We start from the raw sequence: 12,316 nt of genomic DNA, 5'->3' as shown, positions 1-12,316 counted from the left end.
ACACTTGGAAATATTCTTTTGTTAGTACAAACAATTTAAATTTTCCTCACAAAAGCAGAATCATTGGAAAGAAAGACATAATACTCTCGAATGACATACACATCATTCAATTTTATCGTGTGTTCTGATTAACCCTTATCGGTTGTATAATTATTACATGAAAAGACAGCATTAATATAATTTTGCAACAATCATTTCTGTTCTCTGATACTTAAATGTATGTAACAGGCTGTGAACTTTTATTTATGGCTGCTCTACAGGTAGAGTTGTTGAAAGCCTCACGTTTGGAAGCCTTGAATATGAAACAAAATGCAGACTTCGACAATATTACAGGGTTGTATTGTCCACATGATACTATTTCCTTTTTCCATTACTATAATATGGACTCAACTCAGTACGAGGATGATAGAGTACCAGTAAGCAATAAGTTGTGAATAAAGATCAGCCTATCAGACTGAGCAGTCCCCAAAAAGGAGTTGGTGGAATTTACAAGTAACACAGTAGACAATAAGCTTTAATCTGTAATATGTTGTTCATATCTCTCTCACTATTGTGTGTGTTTCATTGATTCTTTAGTTTCTTTCGTTTATAAATTTTGTATTCGACTCTTTGTATGCTATTGTCTTGTTCCGTGATCAAGGAACTTTGGCTCACATGGTCCTTGGAACCTGATAAATAAATAAACAAACAGATAAATTAGTTATTCCTCCATGTAACTGTACTTGCATGCAGAGATTTTTCCAGAATTCAGTGGACTGTGCATTAGGCAAGAGACTATTGTCCCTGAGGATAGTACTTCGTTTGGTCATCTATGTGGTTGTTGATGTTGTTCACATGGTGTCTGTGGGAAGATTCCATTCCAATACTCCTCATTCAGAAACTAGTTTTCTTTTTTCTTCCATCTTCACAGTAACGCCTTTCAATTGGAAGTGGCGTTTGGTAAATTGAATATGTGTTAAGAATACATGGGTTTTATATTTTAATTTACATAACTAGTTTGTTTGTGTATTGATCTTATTCACCCTCTTTGTGCTTTTAACCTACTATAGTTGATGACAGACACAATCTGTAATTGTAGTGCTGCCATCCGTTACCTAGGACCTTCTATTTGATTAAGGTTGTAGCCCTTGTGATAAGGAGTTTGTAGACAATTTTTTAAGGTATTAAATGTCTTCAAATGAGATGTCTTAGGAAATGAATAGTGCACATTTGTTTCAGCTGCACATTGATGTTTTATATATTGTTCAATAAAGATTGAACCAAAGATATTGAACTATTAACAGTGACACAATGAAATTAACTCCCAGGGCCCTTGCAACCTGTGCTTATTATGACCTGGCACCTCTTCTTGGAGCCTCATACATTTATACAGATGGGTCATTACACTTCAAGGTATCTCTTGCATTTCATACTGTGCATATAGCAAATTTTCTCCCTCACTCATAGCAGCGGTTTGTGTGGCACCCTCTTGTAAAGCTTGGTGTAGTAACTGTGTGTGGACTGGATCGAGCATGGTTTTGCAGTGGTTAAGAGGCAGGACTCGTATTCAGGAGTACCGTGGTTTAAATCACCCTCCTCCTACCTTACCCCTCCCCTACCTCCACTCTATCCATCCAAGTTCAGATTTTTGTGTTGTTTATGTAAATCAGTTAAAACAGTTGTGGACAATTCCTTTGGGAAGTATGTAGATAACGTCCTTCTCCATTGCAGTTGACAAAAATATTGTTTCCATTGAGGTCAAAATTCATTGTGACAGTGAAGTTACCTGGTCGCATATAACAGTCCTAGGTGAACTCAGTTAATTATTGGATGTTTATACTGGCCACCTGATTATGCCATAACAGTTACAGAATTAATCAAAGAACGTCTTCAGTCAGTAGCGCATAAATACCCAGATCATGGAGTGTTAGTTGGAGGCTACTTTAACCTACCAAGTGTAGACTGTGATGTCTATGGGTTCATTGCAGGGGGTACAGACAGATGTCTTATGAAGTACTTTTGAATACAGTTTTCCAAAAACTGTGTTGTGTAGCTAGTTCGGCAGCCCACACACAATAGAAATATTTTCGACATTTTAGCTACAAACAGGCCAGACTTTATCAACTGTGTTGCTACAAAAACAGGGGTTAATGATCATGATGTAATCATGGCACATGCAGTTACTAAAGTTTATAAATTGTCATGAAAGCTAGGAGAGTGTCTCAGCAAGAAATATCAGTTAAGTAGTTGTTAGCAGCTCACTTCGACAATGAAATCGTTCAGTTCCAGTATGATTTGCACAGAGGAACTGTGGGCAAAGTTTAAACAGACTGTAAATTGTGCTCTGGAGAACTATGTGACTAGTAATTGGATTAAGGACAGAAAAGACCCACTGGGGCTTAACAATAGAATTGGGAAAGTGCTGAGGAAGCGAAGGCTGTTTTACTCTTGGTTGAAACGAGAATGTGCCAGTGACGACAGGCATAGGTTACTGCATCTGTAAAAAGATCTATGCATGATGCGTACAACTGCCACTGTCAAACCATTAGCAAAAGAAGTAGCCAGAAACATGAGAAAATTCTGGTCCTATGTAAAATTGCTAAGTGGGTCTAAGGCTTCCATCCACTCACTTGCTGACTAGTTTTGTATTTCAGGAGGAGATAGTAAAAGGAAAGCTGAAGTTCTAAGTTTCACATTCAAGAAATAGTTCACACAGGAGAATCGTACGAACATACCATAATTTGATCATCATACAGCCTTCCGTATGGACGACATAGTAATAAGCATTCATGGTATAGAAAAACAAACTGAAAAAGTTGAAAACAAATGAGTTGCCATGTCTGGATGGAATTTCACTTCAGTTTCACAAAGAGTACTCTGTGGAATTGGCCCCTTATTTAACTTGCATCCGTCTCTTGACCAGTGCAGAGTCACAAGCAACTGGGAAAAATCACAAATGACTGCTGTATATAAGAAGAGTAAAGGAACATACCTGAAAAATTACAGACCAATATCCTTAACATCGGTTTGCTACAGTATTCTTGACATATTCTGTGTTAATAAATTTCCTTGAGAGTGAAAAACTAATGTCCACAATTCAGCACAGTTCTAGTGTGTGTTGCTCGTGCAAAACTCTTCCCCTTTTTTCACATGGTATACTGCAAATTATGGATGAAGGGCAACAAGCAGATTCCATCTACCCAGATTTCCAAAAAGCATTTGACACTGTGCCCCACTGCAGACTGTTAATGAAGATACGAGCTAATGGATCAGATCCCCCGACATGTGAGTGGCTTGAAGACTTCTTAAGTGATAGAACCCAGTATGTTGTCCTCAATGGTGAATGTTCGTTAGAGAGAGAGAGAGAGAGAGAGAGAGAGAGAGAGAGAGAGAGAGAGAGGGGGGGGGGGGGGGGGTTATTATCAGGAATGGCCCGGGAGTGTGTAATAAGACCACTGTTATTTTCTGTATACATAAATATCTGGTGGTAAGGGTGCGCAGCAATCTGTGATTGTTTGCTAATGATCTGTGGTGTATAGAAAGATGTCATCGTGAAGTAACTGAAGGACGATACAAGATGGAATAGACAAAATTTCTAGTTGGTGTGGTGAACAGCTGCTAGCTCTAAGTGTAGAAAAATGTAAGTTAATAAAGGTGAGTAGGAGAAACGAATGTGTAATGTTCAGATACGCCATTAATAGGGTCCTGCTCGACACAGTCACATCACTTGACTACGTGGACCCAAAGCGAAATGAAATGGAACAATCATGTGAGAATTGTGGTAGGGGAAGGCAAATGGATGACTTTGGTTTATTGAGAGATTTTTGGGAAAGTGTGTTTCATCCGTAAAGGAGTTTGCATGTAGGAGAGTGGTGTGACCTATTCTGGATTACTGCTAGTGTGTTTGAGATCTGTACCAGGTCATCTTAAAGGAAGGCGTTGAAGCAGTTCAGAGGCAGGCTGCTAGATTTCTTACCAGTGAGTTTGATGAACACACAAGTATTATGGAGATGCTTTGGGAACTCAAATGGGAATACCTGCAGGGAAAGAGACATTCTTTTTGAGGAACACTATTGAGAAAATGTAGAGAAGTGGAATTTGCAGCTGACTGCAAAATGATTCTACTGTCACCAATATACATTACGCGTAAGGACCACAAGAGGAAAAATTGGGTCTTATATGGACATACATAGACAGTCTTTTTTCCCTTGCTCATTTTACGAGTGAAACAAGAAAGGAAACGAAATGGCTAGTAATGATACAGGGTACCCTCCGCTACACACCGTATGGTGGCTTGTGGAGTATATTTGTAGGTATAGATGTATAGTTCCTACTTTGGAAACCAAAGTTTTTTTACAGATTTTTTGGAACAGTGGAAAGACCGTTATTAAAATCGTATTTATGGAATCTACTATGTTGAATAGGCAGTGCCAGTATTTGTAGATAGCTTTACCCAGTGGGAATACTGCAAACAAGGAAACTCCAGCATTGGTGGAATAAATTTTAAACCATTTTTTATTGTTGCATGTTGATTTCAATGACAAAATGATAGTCTTCAGTGTTAAAATAAAATAAAAATGCACACCCTGAAACCTGAATGATCAGTGCACAAACATATTTGTCAGTTTTCAATAGGTAAACTGTACAAACAAATACCCTGTATCATAAATGTATTCAATAAAGAGGGCGCTGATGACATCTTCCACAAATGTGGAGTTAGCTGTTTACAAAACCCTGCACAGCTGACTCAGTTTGAATCTTACCTGCTAATTGGCATGTTCTTCACTATGAACACCTATGTTCAAAGTTATATTTTGTGCATGGTTATAGGAGTCCACTGGACTTAGTCTCTATATGTGTTTTGTCTTGTAAGACTCAATGTTCTCTGTTGCAAATTGGCACGTTTGTGCACTGATCGTTCAGGTTTGACTTTGTGTGTGTTTTTATTTTATTTTATTGCTTAAGATGATCATATTGTGATCGAAATCAGTATGCAATAATAAAAAAGGTTTGAAATTTATACAACTAATGCCAGAGTTTTCCTCGTTTGCATTACTTGCCGTGCGGTCATAGCGCACAAATTTCCTAATGGAATCCTATGTCGGTGGGACTACGTCATCTGTTATCGCTTCAGATAATATGGTTACTATAACCACCTCATTGAGTTCTGTCGCAGTATAAAGAAAATAAGTTGGGAGATAAGGCCTTTGAGAGACAAATGTACCTGTTTACTATTCCTTGTGCTTCACCTCCTGTATTTGAGAAAATAGAGTAGTTGAAAATGGAGGAGAATAGCCTGCAAGTGACGGCGCCCAGCAGCGCGCAGTAGTACACTGTCATTCCAAACTGTCTTGTGCTTGAATGTCCATTCCGAAAAGTTTCACTAAACCATGATAAGCAAATAAGAGGATAGTTCTCTCATCAAGACCATAGCCGATTGAATGATAAAACACTAACAGAAATGTTCTTTGTGACACTGTCAGTGGTACTGCCCACTGCATATTATATTTCACACCTTGTCTCGTCCTCTCCACCTGTCTTCCCATCCCCCACCTACTGACCCGATAGCCATTCACAGTTTACCAATTGACGAACCCACAGTTATCGTTGAAAATGAGACAACTGTCATGTTTATTATAATTTTCTGTAATACCTATATCTCAATTTAAAAACGCGGTTGTGGAAAGGTTTTATATTTAGTAGAGTGACTAACTCATTTGTACAAAGTGCGGCATGCATGCCCTCTTTTTGGTAATCAACCTCTAAATATGTGGCCAGAGTCAATTTGTGCATTAACAGAGAGAAATAGCCATCAAAAATTAACCAAATTGACTGTGTTAACAGTTACTTATAATTAATCTACCATACTCTGGAGTTGCCACAACTGTAAATTAATCTAACAAAATTAACAGAAAAGTCAGTCTTTAAAGTAAAAGCTCCTGCATCCCTAGTTACACAAAGTGGCTGCTATTTAGCTATAACTGCTTGCATAGTACAGGAGTACATTCATAGTTATCAGAGAAAACACTCGTCTGAATGCTTTAAAAATAGCAGACTGTTTACAATGAACATGTGCCTGTCATTAAGAAAAGAAAAAGGCACCATGAAAGAAGAATTATCCGAATGGGATGGAAAGCAGTAGATGTTATGAACGTGTGCTGACAATCAAATGATAACAATTTCAGAAAAACTGGATGATTTATTTGAGAGAACAAGCTTCAAAAATTAGTCGGTAATGCCTTGGTCCATGTCTGGCCATTATGCGAGCAGTTATTCAGCTTGGCATTGATTGGCAGAGTTACTAGATGCATTCCTAAGAGGTATCGTGCCAAATTCTGTGCGTTTGGTGTGTTGGATTGTCAAAATCCAGAGAGGTTTTCAGGGCTCTGCCCATAATGCTCCAAAAAATTCTCTGTTGGGGGAGAGCCAGTTACTTTTGTGGCCAAGCTAGGGTTTGACAAGTACGAAGTCAAGTAGTAGAAACTCTTGCCAAGTGTGGGAGGGCATTATCTTGCAGAAATGTAACCCAGGATGGCTTGCCATGAAGGGCAAGAAAACGGGGCATAGATTATCATTGACATACTGCTGTGCTGTAAGGGTGCCACGGATGACATCCAAATGGGTCATGTTATGAAGGAAAATGTCACTCCAGGCAATCACTCCTGGTTGTGTGGCGGGCGATGGTCAGGTTGTCTGTGGCATCTTCATACACATCTTCAGCTGAGAATCTCATCGACAGTTAGTTACATGTTACATTGATGAATCTCGTTGTAACCATTATGATATGGAACACGTCAAGTGCACAAGAAATGCACACATGAATCAAGGTGGTGGTTTTTTTATAGAATTGCCTTCAGTGATGAGTCCTCCTTCAAACTGAGCCCCAATGGTCAGCAAAGAGATATCTCTCGAGATGTCCCAGACAGTGGTTAGGTACCATAATGAACTGCAAACTACGGATGAAGGCCAACAGCCAAATTTGATATTTCTAGATTTCAGAAAAACATTTGACACCATGCCCCCACTGCAGGCTGTTAACCCCTCCCCCATTTCCCCCCGCCCCCATTCCCCCCACCCCCCACCCCAGGGGGCTTACGGTCCTTTTGTGAGTACGTGCGTGGCAAGCATGGAGCCCCGAGCTATTGCAGCCTTCCTTCTTTCCCGGGCTGCATTTCCTTTCGCTTCCCATCCTTTCCTGTCCTTACTCCTTCCCCTCCGCCCTCTCCTTTCCCTCTCTTGGTACCCTTGTTTATGTTAGCCCCGCTATCCTCCTGGTTATGTTGGCTTTGCAATTTGGTTTTCTTGCGTACTTACCTTATCCTTTTGGCATTCTCTGGTCCCCCCCCCCCCCCCCCCCCCCCCCCCCCCCCCCCCAGGGCCTGACGTCAGTTACTGAATTTCTATTCCATAGTGTGAGCCATTTGGGGGAAGAGCACCTTACCTAGTGTCTCCGGCATGTGCCCTCCTAGTTCCTTCCATCTTTTCCTTCACGTCGTCGTTTGATGCTAGGGTACATAGCCAGCATGGTAGCCACCCCGTGTGGTGGGGTTGCTATGTACCCTTTTGGTTGAGCCCCCTGAAAACACAGGGATCATACTTCTGATACCTGAGCTGTGACCACCTCATGTAAGCCTAGGAGTGGTTGCTTGTCATCATGGAGCATTGGAACTCCCGGTAATGGCCGCCATGCCAGACAGCCCTTGCTGTGGCTGGGTGGCGCCCATGAGGAGAGCCCCTGATCTGAGTGGGTTGTATCAGGGCGGACACTATGCAAATGAAATGCATATGGGTTCTGAACTCGGGCCGTTCTTCTGCTGACATCTCTCTGAATGGAAATGATTTTTTTTTTGCTGCCCCTTCTACTCCTTCAGCCTTCCCTTCCATGGCTACCCCCAGGGAGGTGGGTCAGGCTCATCGACTAGGGGCAAACATTTCCGCCACTATCTGGATTGCACCAGGACTGATGGGGATACTTTCACCAATACCAAACCTTTGTTTTTTGTGGAACACATTGTAGACAAGTTTGGCGAAGTGGACACTCTGAGCGAGATTCGGATCGGGTTCGTTGTTGATCAAAGCTGCTTCAGTTGCCCAGTCTGCGGCCCTTTGTGCTTGTCACCATCTTGGCACAATTCCTGTGTCCCTTTCCCCCACCCCCAACCCCCACACTAGTCTTTGAATATGGTTCATGGTGTAATTTTTCACAGGGACCTCATCCTTCGAACTGATGAGGAACTTAGGGATAATCTAGGACAGCGGGGTGTTCACTTTGTTTGGCGTGTTCAGAAGGGCCCGAAGGACAGTCGCATTGATACTGGTGCTTTTATCCTGGCCTTTGAAGGGGATGCCATCCCCAAGAAGGTCAAGATATGGTTTATTGATGTGACATGAAGCCGTACATCCCCACCACCTATGCGATGTTTTAAGTGCTTGCGCTTTGGACACATGTCTTTCCACTGTTCGCAGACTCCTCTCTGTGGTGACTGTGACCGTCCACTCCGTGATGGGAGTTCCTGAGTTCCCCCTCCTGTGTGTGTTAATTGTCGTGGCAATCATTCTCCACTTTCACCGGAATTCCCAGCTTATAAGAAGGAAAAGAAGATACAGCAGTGTAAGTCCCTTAATCGTCTAACTTACACTGAGGCTCAAAAGAAGTATGCACATCTTCATCATGTGTTAATGACGTCGAGCTATGCTTTAGTTACATCTTCACCCCTTCCTCCCCCTTCCTTACCCCAGTTCTTGAACCCCTCTCCTCTTCCCCTCCCCTGCAGTTCCCACACCCTCCCCTCCGGGCACCGTTCCTCCCCCTCAGCTGGAGAAATGTCCCACTTCTTATGGGCGTATGCTGGTCAAGGGAACCCCCCTTCCCAGCACCTTCCAGGCCAGAGGTCTGCTGCCACACGACGACCACGAGAACCACGGTCAGTGGGCCCCCCAGGTCGCGCGCTCTCTTTCTGTTCAAGATCTTTCTGCAGCTGGCTCCTTTTTGCAGCATAGCCCTCCTTGATCTCAAATGGGAAAGAAGAAGAAACACAAGTCCCAGGTCAAGGAGCCTCTGGTGTCGCTACAGATCCTGTCCCCACCTTCGCAACGTGACTCTGACCTGCTGTTCATGGATGTCGCCCCTTCCTTGTCGGTGACGGGTGGTGACCAAGCGGCATGACTGGCTTTAGCCTGTTCACCCCCCATTTGAATCATTATTCTGTGGTTATCCAATGTAATTGTAATGGCTATTACCATCACCTTCCGCAGTTGCAATCCCATACATATTTCGTTTTACTCTGCAGCTTCTGTGGTTCCATAGGAATCTTATTTTACTGATGATCACTCACCAACCCTCCGTGGGTTCCATGCTTTGTCACAATCGGGTCGGCCCCTGCGGGCCTCTGGTGGCATTTGTATATTGGTCTGTATGGACGTTGCTAGCACGTGGATTCCTCTTCAAACCACATTGGAAGCGGTTGCTGTCAGGGTCCACCTGGACTCTGGGGTCACAGTTTGCAATCTTTATCTCCCTCCTTACAGGACTCTTACATCTGCTGCCTTAACTGCCCTTCTTCAGCAATTTCCTCCTCCCTTCCTCCTGCTCAGGGATTTTAATGCTCATCATCCCTTGTGGGTCAGTGCATTTCCATCCAGTCGGGGTCTTCCCATAGACCAGTTTTCATGCAGACCACGACTTGTGCTTTTCTTAATGGTAGCTCCCCTACCCATTTCAGTGCCGGTCATTGTACCTTTTTTGTCATTGATCTTTCCCATTCTTCTCCCTCCTCTCTCTTCATTACACTGGTTGCCACATGACGACCTTTGTGATGGTGACCCATTCCCCATTGATTCTCTCGCTCCCTTCACACTCCCTGGTGGACAGGTTACGTCGTTGGTCTTTCCACCGCGCCGATAGGCCTCTATATACTGCACAGGTCGTTTTTTTTGTCGGGTTGTATTGATGACGACCTTCGTGACGTGTCTGATGCGATTGTTCGTACTGCTAGCCTTGCTATCCCACACTCATCTGGACCATTTTGCCGCTGGCAAGTCCCGTGGTGGAGTACGGCCATACGCCATTGCCATCCTTGATACGCCATTGCCATCCTTGATCTCCGTTACTTAATCAAACGGAGCAAATGGGTGTGTTGGGAATGCTTTGGTTCTTCCCTCGGTTCTACTGTCCCTATGTCACGGGTAAGGGCTACACTTCAAGATAATGCCCACTAGCACATGATGAGAGTTTCTACTGCTTGGCTTTGTGCTTGTCAACCCTCCTTGGCCAGTAATGTCACCAGATCTCTCCCCAATTAAGAACACATTATGGGCAGGGCCCTGCAAGCATCTCTGGATTTTGATAATCTTAGGCACCAGTGGAACAGAATTTGACATGCTATCCCTCAGGACAACAGCCAACAACTCTGTCAATCAGTCCCAAGCTGAATACCTGCTTGCATAAGGGCATGGACCAATGCATTATTGACTCCCTCGGTTTGTGAAGCTCCTTGTCTTGAATAAATCATTCATTTTTTCTCAAATTACGGTCATTTGTTTGTCTTTACATGTAAATAACATCTACACATTCTTGACACACTCAGATAATTTCTTTGTGGTACATTGCTTTTATTTATCTTAACAGTGTATATTACACACACTTTCACACCAAAATATAGAACCGCATAATGAATCTTAGGTTAATGAGGCCAAGTACACTGAAGTGCAAAAGAAACTGGTATAGGCATGCATGTTCAAATACAGATATATGTAAACAGGCAGAATATGGCACTGCGGTTGGCAGTGCCTATGTAAGACAACAAGCGTCTAGCGCAGTTGTTAGATCAGTTACTGCTGCTACAATGGCATGTTATCGAGATGTGAGTGCATTTGAACGTAGTGTTATAGTCGACACACAAGCGATGGGACACAATGTCTCCAAAGTAGCAGCGAAGTGTACCGTGAGTATCAGGAATCCAGTAAAACATCATATCCCTGACACCGCTGTTTCCGGAAAAAGATTGTGCAAGTATGGAACCGACGATGACTGAAGAGAATCGTTCAGTGTTACAGAAGTTCAACTCTTCCACAAATTGGCAATTTCAATGCTGGGCCATCAACGAGTGTCAGCATGTGAACCATTCACTGAAACATCATCAATATGGGATTTTGGAGCCGAAGGCCTACTTGTGTACCCTTCATGACGGCACAACACAAAGCTTTACACCTTGCCTGGGCCCGTCAACACCAACACTGGACTGTTGATGACTGGAAACATGTTGCCTGGTCAGACAAGTCTCATTTCAAATTGTATAGAGCAGATGGACGTGTATGGGTATAGAGACAACCTCATGAATCCCTGGACCCTACATGTCAGCAGGAGACAGTTCAAGCTGGTGGAGGCTCTGTAATAATGTGGGGCGTGCGCAGTTCGAGTGATGTGGGACCCCTGATATGTCTAGATATGACTGACAGGTGACACATACGTAAGTTTCCTGTCTGATCACGTGCATCCATTCATGTCCATTGTGCTTTCCAACAGACTTGGACAATTCCAGCAGGACAATGCGACACACCACACATCCAGAATTGCTACAGAATGGTGGCCGTCGGAACTGTTTAAACTCAGAAGTGTGTTCCTGGAGCCAAACTCCCCAGACAAGAACATTATTGAGCATATCTGGGATGCATTTCAATGTGCTGTTCAGAAGAGATCTCCTCCCCTTCGTACTCTTACAGATTTATGGACAGGTCTGCAGGATTCATAGTGTCACTTCCCTCCAACACTGCTTCAGACATTAGTCCTGTCCATGCCACATCGTGTTGCAGCACTTCTGCATGCTTGCGGGGGCCCTACTCTGTATTAGGCAGGTGTAAAAGTTTCTTTGGCTCTTCAGTGGGTGTATATGAATTATTTGTCTCTGTCTTCCTGTCGTTGTGTAAATTATAGATTCCCTGAAATTTATATTTATTTACAACGTGTACTGCTAAGGAGTATATTTACTGACAGTATGTCTTAAATTATTGAAGCCATTTCCAAATTCCCCCCCCCCCCCCCCTTTCATCATGTGCTTTCTTTCTTTAGTACCTTCCATGGCAATTTAAGAGAGACCATCCTAGCATTATCATGAAGCATTAGATCACAGAAAACCTAACTCAGGTTGGCTGAACTACACGCGATTCACTGTCTTCTTGAATTAAAGTCTATTGCCAATTCAGTCAGTCTACCTAGTTTTTATTTTATTTCATTTACTTTTGCCATTGCAATCACCTTTTATTTTCAAATAGATTGTGAATAAAAACAAATATAATATTTATTTCAATTGGGGGCTCTTGCAGTGTGATGAAATAGTAC

The 12,316-nt window shown here is 42.8% G+C and overlaps 1 protein-coding gene across 3 annotated transcripts in view; it reads left to right on the top strand.

The window, feature by feature from the left end:
- LOC126183535 (membrane-associated tyrosine- and threonine-specific cdc2-inhibitory kinase) overlaps positions 1–12,316 on the top strand; it is a 174,296-nt gene that overhangs the window by 145,955 nt on the left and 16,025 nt on the right. The gene's annotated exons all lie outside the window — the stretch shown is intronic.

The sequence above is a fragment of the Schistocerca cancellata genome, chromosome 4 (genome assembly GCF_023864275.1).
Source record: "Schistocerca cancellata isolate TAMUIC-IGC-003103 chromosome 4, iqSchCanc2.1, whole genome shotgun sequence".
Taxonomy (NCBI): domain Eukaryota; kingdom Metazoa; phylum Arthropoda; class Insecta; order Orthoptera; family Acrididae; genus Schistocerca; species Schistocerca cancellata.
This window is presented reverse-complemented; position numbering and strand designations above follow the sequence as displayed.